This window comes from Phocoena sinus, chromosome 4, assembly GCF_008692025.1.
Source record: "Phocoena sinus isolate mPhoSin1 chromosome 4, mPhoSin1.pri, whole genome shotgun sequence".
NCBI classification, from domain to species: Eukaryota; Metazoa; Chordata; class Mammalia; order Artiodactyla; family Phocoenidae; genus Phocoena; species Phocoena sinus.
In genome coordinates this window covers 115702123-115711249 of record NC_045766.1, presented here as the reverse complement: position 1 = coordinate 115711249, position 9127 = coordinate 115702123, and the positions used below count along the sequence as shown (strand labels likewise).

General features: G+C 34.6%; 1 pseudogene; it reads right to left on the bottom strand.

The window, feature by feature from the left end:
• Positions 1–5232: 5232 nt before the first annotated feature.
• On the bottom strand, positions 5233–5527 carry LOC116753289 (annotated as a pseudogene).
• Between the last annotated feature and the right edge of the window lie 3600 nt (positions 5528–9127).

The window sequence follows — 9127 nt, the reverse complement described above, 5'->3', positions numbered from 1 at the left end:
ATTATACCCCAATAAAGATGTTTAAAAAAAAAAAAAAAAAGAATAAGAAAAACAAAAGTTTTATTTTACCTTCACTTATTCATACTTCGATGCTCTTCCTTTCTTCATATAGATCTGAATTTCTGAGCTACATTATTTTTCTTAACATTTCTTTCAAGTCGTGTCTACTAGCAACAAATCCCATCGGTGCTTGCTGTATGAGAAAGTATTTATTTCCTCTTCACTTTTGAGGGATAGTCTTTCACAGTATAAAATTATAGGTTGGTGGTTTGTTCCTTTTAACTATTTTAAATAGTTCACTCCACTCTCTTCTTGTTTGTATGGTTTCTGAGGAGAAGTGTAATTCTTATCTTTGTTCCTCAACAGGTGGGAGTTTTCCCCTCTGATTTCTTTCAGGATTTTTTCCTTATCTATGATTTTCTGTAGTTTGAAAATGATATTCCTATATGTAATTTTTTGACATTTTGATGTTCTCTGAGTTTCCTGGATCTGTGGTTTGATGTCTGGCACTAATCTGAGGAAATTCTCAGTCATTATTGTTTTAAATATTTCTTCTGCTCCGTTTGCTTTTTCTTCTCCTTCTGGTATTCCCATTACATGAATGTTGTACGTTTTGCATTTTCCCACCATACTTGAAGATTGCGTTCTGTTTTTTGCTGTTGTTTTTAGTTTTGATCTCTTTGCTTCTCAGTTTTCAAAGTTTCTTGAGCTATATCCTCAAGCTCAGATATTATTTTCTCATCTGTGTTCAGTCTACTCATTAGTCCATTAATGACATTCTTCATTTCTGTTATTTTTTTTTTCTTTTATTCCTAGCTTTTCTTTTTGGTTCTTTCTTAGGATTTCCATTTCTCTGCTTACATTCCACCTGTTCTTGCAGAATGTCTACTTTATCTATTAGAGCCCTTAACATATTAATTAGAGTTGTTTGAAATTCCTGGTCTGATAATTCCAGCATCCTGCCATGTATGGTTCTGATGCTTGCTCTTTCTCTTTAAATTGTGTTTTTTGTCTTTTATTATGCCATGTAATTTTTTTTTTGATAGCTGGTTGTAATGTACCCAGTAAAAGGAACTGCTGTATTGATATCAATATAATTAAACACATGTTGAGAAAAAAATAAATATATATGCACATGTAAAAAAAAAAAATAAGAGCATATATATTATATGTTATATAGAACATATATATATGTTATATAATATGAACCTGTTATATGGATAGGTTGTGCATTAATTCAAAATAAGAAAATGTATATAAATATATGTCCTCAACTTACCACTACATACATAGCTTTTGAATATTTGCTTAGTGTTGAATAAAAACTCCTCTCTTTCCCACTGTTTCCACACCACTCAAAGTTCGTTTAATTGAGCTGCTGAAGGGTTTTGACTTATGGCTTATTTACCTTCATAAAAACCAGGTAAACTTACTTTCTCGCATGGCCTCAAATAATACCTGAAACGCCAAGGGACTTTCTATTTATCCTGTATGGTTCGTCCCTTGTTTGCTATCATAAAATGAATTGTTAATGCTGTTTGAAGGCTATTCTTGGGTGTGGTATCTTGGAATCATCTAGTTCGATGCCCCTCTATGTGGACGTAAATATATCTGGGTATTTACTCATCACTATAAGACAAAATAGGAAATAGAACTAATCAAAAGTCAAATTGAAGTATCACTCAAAGGAAAGGCTACCACATTATATCTGTATAGCTTTCATAAACAGTCTCTCATTTGAAGCACACAATAGAATGAGTACATGTTACCATTACCTTCATTTTACAGAGGAGGAAGCTAACAGGGATTTGTTCAAGTTGAGGTAGTCACAGTTTTTACCCCCAGCATAGAGATGAACAAGCTGAGGCACAGAGATTTAAGTGATTTATCCAATGTCACACAGCTGGAAAGGAAGTTAGGAACCCAAGTAGTCTGACTTCGGCACCAATGTTCATAACCGCTACACCGTTTGAGAGGAGCAATGGGAAGACACATTTCTTTATTCAAGTCAAATTATATTTACTTACACTGAAAAACAGCTCTAAAGCATCAAAATCTAGTGACTTTTCTCCTCAAGCTTCACTTTATTTAATTCCACTAAAGCATTTGATGCCTTTGGACAAATACTCTTCTTAAAACATCCTGTCCTTGGCTTCCACGTTGAGGAAAATAATCTTATATTTGTATACTGTTTTATAGTTACTTTTATGTACACAGTTTTATTTTATGTATATATAAAACTTGAGCTATGTTAGGAAAATTTTGTGATTACAGTCATACAGATGAAATTAATGCACAGAGATACTCAATAACTGGCTCACAATTGCACACTTGTAAGTGGAGACACCACATCTAAAACTGTTACCTTAAATACTTGGTCATGTACGGTGTCCATTATAAAATGTTGCCTCCTTAAATTTTTTTTCCAACTGAATGAATTAGATACTCTTAAAGTTAATATTTATTTTACTCATATTGAACCATCCCTAAATTTGTTGATTATGATTGGATTTTACTGAGGTTGAGTTTAGAGTAATTGTCATCTAATATGAGAAAGTATCATGTGTTTATAGAGATCAGGAATGTATGGCTTACTACCAAAAAACCAGGATATATTATATACTATAAAATATGCAGATACCACACTTAGGGATGTGGTATCTGTGTATATTAGAAAGAATAGCATAATTTATTCATCAGATTCTCTGTGTACAAATGTAATATTGACAATGTATAATTTATTTCTTAGTCTTCCTGATGACTTTTTAACAGCCTACTGCCATCTACTGGGTTCTGTTCAGAACTGTCATGTTAATCACCAGATTAAAACTAAGTTTTTATGAGTTTAGAATCTGATAGCTTGATACTGAGATTTAATTGACTTTTAACCTTGCTTTACATTATAGGTTCTGAAATTATTTAATGGAAAACTGGTTTAGTTCTTATTTAGTATAAATTATCATTTTATCTCGTAGGAAAATTGGAATTCAGATCTCACCACTGGATTACCTTTAATATCATCACTATGATTCTTGTATTCCTATCAACTATTTTTTATTTGTTTTATTTAAACCTTAGATTTCAAAAGTTTTGTCAAAATTTTCTTATTCTTCTGTATTTTAAATTATATATGCTATGGTTACTTCCTCTATTTAAAGTGGGAGATAAAGTCTTAAACTAGCCCAAATCTCCAACAATTCTTCACCTCTAATTAATTAACAATAATAGTATGTAATTTTACTTTATTCAAAAAATAAGTACTGTTATAAATAGAATTGTTGATTTTTTTGTATACAGAAACATAAATCATTCACTGGATACAAATTACTATGAGTTTTTAATCAAATTCTCCTCATAAAATTTAGCTAATTTCAAAGTTAGAATTTTGTTTTTATTTACATTCTGTAAGTGTTATTTTGTGTTTAAACTAGGATTGGAAGTCTGATCACATTATATATAAGAATGTAATTTATTCATTGATCAGGTATATTAGATAATATAGAAATATTTGTTACTACTTGTATATTTTTTCAAAGCACTTCCTTGTACCTTCTTTCATAAGTAATAACTAACATAAAGAAAATGTTCTCCAAAATTACTAATAATTGGTACTGATTTTTAAATACTTAGCTATAAAAAACTTATTTCTAGAGGGTACTCTGATACTACTTATAGTCCAACTCATAAGCATGATAGAGCCCACAGTATAATAAACTATGATACAGACAAAGTGCTCCAAAAATGAGTTTTAAAATAATATCTTCCGGGCTTCCCTGGTGGCGCAGTGGTTGAGAGTCCGCCTGCTGATGCAGGGGATACGGGTTCGTGCCCCGGTCCGGGAAGATCCCACATGCCGTGGAGCGGCTGGGCCTGTGAGCCATGGCTGCTGAGCCTGTGTGTCCGGAGCCTGTGCCCCACAATGGCAGAGGCCACAACAGTGAGAGGCCCGCGTACCGCAAAAAAACAAAAACGAAAACAAAAAAAACAAACAAAAAAATAATATCTTCCTAGATGAAATTGCTTTTTTTATAGCTATATTAGAATGCTTCTCTCAAGTTGCAGAGAAACCATGACTGAAACCATTTTGTAGGAACAAAATTGGGAGCAGTAATGGAATAAAAATAAAAAATTAAATTATAGCAGTATTGGTATGAAGATTTAGAAGGGTAGTGAAATGCAATATTTCAGGTACTATTAATAATTCCATATGTGACTTGTGTGGCAAAATATGCATAACAAAGTGATATGACCCTAAAGAACTTCCTTTGCAAAAGCCTTTGTATCATCACTCATTCTTTCATTTCTCCTTAACACCAAAGGTAATCATTTACCAGGAATGTGTTGCCTCCTACTTTCTACGCTTTCCTTTTCTCCTTGCCGCTGGCTGTCTTTCCATGTTACTATTGGTGTTGCAGTAACTTTCTGATTGGTCTCCAGTCCTCCAGCTTTCTATTTCTCCAGTTCAATTTCCCCATGGCCCAAAGCTAAAGTTGAAGAAAGGAGGAAAGAAGTTAGGACTGAAAGTTTGTCATATGCCAAATACATCTCTGAACAGTTTACCCACATTTTCTCAACCCTTGTGAGATAGACTAGTCCCAATTTGCAGGGCATGAAATTGAGTATTAAAGAATTTCCACAGCTAGTCTAAGTTTACATGGCTAGTAAGTGTCAGAAACAGGATCCATTCCCAAGTCCCCATTCCATCTGTCCCAGACTAGACAGATGAGAAGGTATGTACATTGTCATATTTCAACATCACTTTATACCTTAATAATAATATCAATAGTTTATATAGTTAACCCTTGAGTAATGCAGGGGTTAGGGCACTGATAAAATTTATCAATGTTATCAAAAATTGATAAATAACTCATAGTTGGCCTTCCCTATCTGTGGTTCCTCCATATCTGCCTGTGGTACTGCATCCACGAATTCAACCATTGTGTAGTACTGTAGTATTTACTGTTGAACAAAATCCACCTATAAGTGGACCTATGCAGATCAAACACGTGTTGTTTAAGGGTCAGCTGTACTTACACAGTACTTTCATCTTACCAAGCATTCTTTTTTTTTTTTGTTCTTCCTTCAAAGAACAAACTGTTCTTCTTTTTCCAACATAATCATGATTAACTTACAAAAACAGGCATTTACAATGCATCTTCAAAGCATGTCCCTTTAACAGAAAACTTGGCTTCACAGACTACAAACATTAAAAGGTTAAAAAAGATTCTATTTTGTTGTCATTATAAAACAAAACAAAATCTAGCATAAGTCAAGGAAATCCATTCATACTTCAGGTCCTTCTCCTCCAGGAACCAGCATTGTTATATTATTTCCATTTAGCAAAATTTGATCTAATTTAGTAATTCTTCTTCCTTCTGGTGTGATTTCAAAAGTCATCAAATCCCAAAAGTGTGCCAACAATCTCCTTATCACTCTTCATCACAATGTGAATCCTTGATCCTATACACTTGTCCACAAGCTCTAGAGGGAGAAGCTGTGACGGGTTGGTGGTAGCGTTAGCCACCATGGCTATGCCGGAAGTGGTCTGCCCAAGCATTCTTTAATATTTTAAGTATAGTAACTCATTTAATCTTAAGGATAACCCTACCAAGTAGGTACAACTATTATTCCCTTTATCCTGATGAGAAAATAGGGCATAGAAAGTTAAATAGCTTGGCCAGTATTAGAAAGTAAGTATATAGTAGAGCAGGGGTTTGAACCCATGTGTTTCAGCTACAGAGTCCATGATCTTAACCATGGTACAAGATCTGGTTGTTGCTTTGAACATATTTTTTAACTTGAAACCTGAACAGTCTAATGATTGTGTGTGGAAAAATATTTTATTGATTAAATCTAAAATGGAAATAAAAATGATATTGAGGTCTTATAATTAAAGGTCAAATAGGAAAATAAATTTTACCAATTATCTATTTAAGAACTGTGGAAACTTGAGAGGGACTGAAGCCCTTTTAAAATCTCTCAACTGGGTGGAATTAGGATAAAGAAAAGCTTTGAAAATATAGAGGGAAAAGGTAATTATGGGACTAACAAAATATGTCATGCTTAAGAAAACTGAAGAAATAATGAAATCAAAGTTATATTAATATTCGTACAAACAGATCATTTTTTCCTGGTTTGAAAAGAGTCTTAGTCATAAAAATACTGTTTAAACCTTGCCCACTTTGACAAATAGTAAAACTTCACATTGTTTTATAGCTTTTCAAACTTAGCTGAAGAATAGTATCATTTTTAACCTAGTCTGCTGTGAACTGAATGTTTGTGTTCCCCAAAATTCATATGTTGAGACCCTAATCCCCAATGTCAGGGTATTTGGTGTGTGGCCTTTGAGTCATGAGTGTGGAGCTTTCACAGTGGGATTTGTACCCTTTTAAGAAAAGATAGGAGAGATCTTGCTTGCTTTCACTATCCACCATGTGAAGACATATCAGGAAGAGGCCTCCCATCAGCAATTGAACAGCCTGAGGTCCTTGATCCTGGAATTCTCAGCTTCCAGAATTGTGAGAAATAAATTCTGTTGTTTAAGCCACCCAGTCTATGATATTGCTGTTTTAGCAGTTCTGAATAAGATATAGTCTTCTAGCCAAGCAAACTCTGACCTGAGCAAGGAGACTGTTGGTTTTGCTGAAAGTTTGGTTTACCTAGTGTTATGTGTTGAATTGTGTCTTCCAAAATGATATATTGATATTTTAATCCCTAGTATCTCAGAATGGAACCTTATTTGGAAACAGGGTCATTGAAGACGTAGTAGTTAAGATGAGGTGACACTGGAGTAGGCAGGGTCCTCAATCCAGTATGATTATGTCATTATAAAAAGAGGAGAGAGAAAAGTCAGAGGGCAGACAGCCATGTGAAGACACAGAGATGTACAGGGAGAACACTGTGACAACAGAGGCAGAGGCTGGAGTGATGCAGCTGCAAGCAAAGATCACCAAGCATTGATGGCCAGGGAGGCAAGAAGGGATTCTACCCAGACTCTCAGAGGGAGCATGGCTTCATTGACACCCTGATTTTGGACTTATAGCCTTGAGAACTGTGAGAGTATGAATTTCTATTATATCAAGTCATCCGAAGTGTGGCACGTTGTTTGGGCAGCCTGAGGAAACTATTATACTCAGCATCATCCCACACTCATAGAGAAAGAGGCTCTTGATCCCATGCCAGCCAGCTAGCCTTAGAATCTCTTCTACCTGTGAGTTTTCTATTTCCATCCATTACAATCATACGCCATTGCCCAGAATGGTTATGTTCAGAACAGGGAAAACCCTTTTTGAAAACATGTGGCACGTTTCAGCACATAAAAGATTTAAGTTATCCGCTGTCCTGAAAAGACCCTGCCATGTGATCCACTTTGCAATTATCTTTCCTTTCTCCACCCAGAAGGGCAAAGAGATGCACCTACTCCAATTGGAATGTTAGCTACAAAGCTACAGGAGGGCAGCAACTCTCTCTCTCTCTCTCTCTGTCTCTGGCTCTCCCCGATTGAATCAATTAATAGAGAAATGATTTGTCAGAAAGGAAGGACCTCACTGACTGTGTAGCTTCCTAACCAGTCTGATAACTGTATGCTTCTCAGAACTGGCGCAGATAGTGGTCTTATTACCTACCACAAACACGTCTATATCCTGAGTCACTTTGAAATAGCAGATTCCTATCCAACCCCCTCACCCTTAAGCTACCATGATGAGCTGAGAACTCATAAAGGGCCTCCCATTCTATCCAACCGTAATATTGTATTCATAGCTCTCTTTACCTTTTCTTTCTTTCTTCATCAAAGCTCCAGGAATATAATTTAATGTCTTCTTATTTCCAGATAGTTTCCTGTCTCTTGGGAGTCCTCTTTTCCAAAGATTGTGCTGGAAGAAACTAAACCTTGACTGTTCTGTACCTTTATTGATAAAGTGACTTTTTCCCCCATTGGTTTTAGGAATTTGGTGAAAATATTTACTATTATTATCATGGACAGATTGCCAGAATTTCAGAATGCACATTTGATTCTTATATTGAAATATAACTAATCTAGGGATGTTGTTTCCATTCCTCTCTTCTTATCTAATCTTGCAGAAACTCAAAAATCTTAATAATATTACCAAATATTCCTGGGTTATAGGCTTGTTCATTTGTTTTCTTCTTGAATGAGAAACCTCCTGTTATATAGAAACCTCCTCATCTATAGATAATGTATCTGTTGAATTATAGTGAAACTATGGATATGAAATTTAAGTGCAACATTCTTAAAGAGTATAATTTGTCTTTCAGAAAAATTCCTTACTCTAGACAATATCTGGGGTGTTCAACCCCTTAAGAGTTAGAAAAATTCAAATTAGATCATTCTTAGTCCAGAAGCAAAAGAAATTGCTTTCAGATAATTTTTAAAATATAATAGGTATTCATATGATTAAGATTTTACAATTCATTTTTGCACATCTATTTTTTTCTAGCTTTATAGTGAAATACTGCTAAATTTTATAAAATTGTATTATTGTGGCTTTATTTTATATTTAGCAGGCAAAATTAGTATATGTCATTGAAAATTTTAAAATGTAAATGGAGTGTTTTTCTAAATTATAGACTAATTTTTTTTTTTTTTTTTTTTTTGCGGTACGTGGGCCTCTCACTGTTGTGGCCTCTCCCATCGCGGAGCACAGGCTCTGGACGTGCAGGCTCACGGGCCCAGCCGCTCCGTGGCGTGTGGGATCTTCCTGGACTGGGGCACGAACCCTTGTCCCCTGCATTGGCAGGCGGACTCTCAACCACTGTGCCACCAGGGAAGCCCTATAGACTATTTTAAAACTAAAATTTCAATAGACTATGACTGATTGACTTAGGAAATTTCTTATTGAATAAATGTATGCTCAGCCTGAATAAATGTATGCTCAGCCTGAATCTGTCAACACAATTAACTTGTATTAATCTTTAGTGGAATAATGTCTACAAGTAAATTTTTTTGCCATATGTTTGCTGGGTTGCTATATTCATAGGATTAAAAAGAAATGAAAGATAAAAAGATGAGAAATAATAAATTTTATTAACTCTTGGTGGAAAAACATAATTATTAAAGATTTATATAATTATTCTTCATTATGTCCAACAAATGAATATAAGGAAA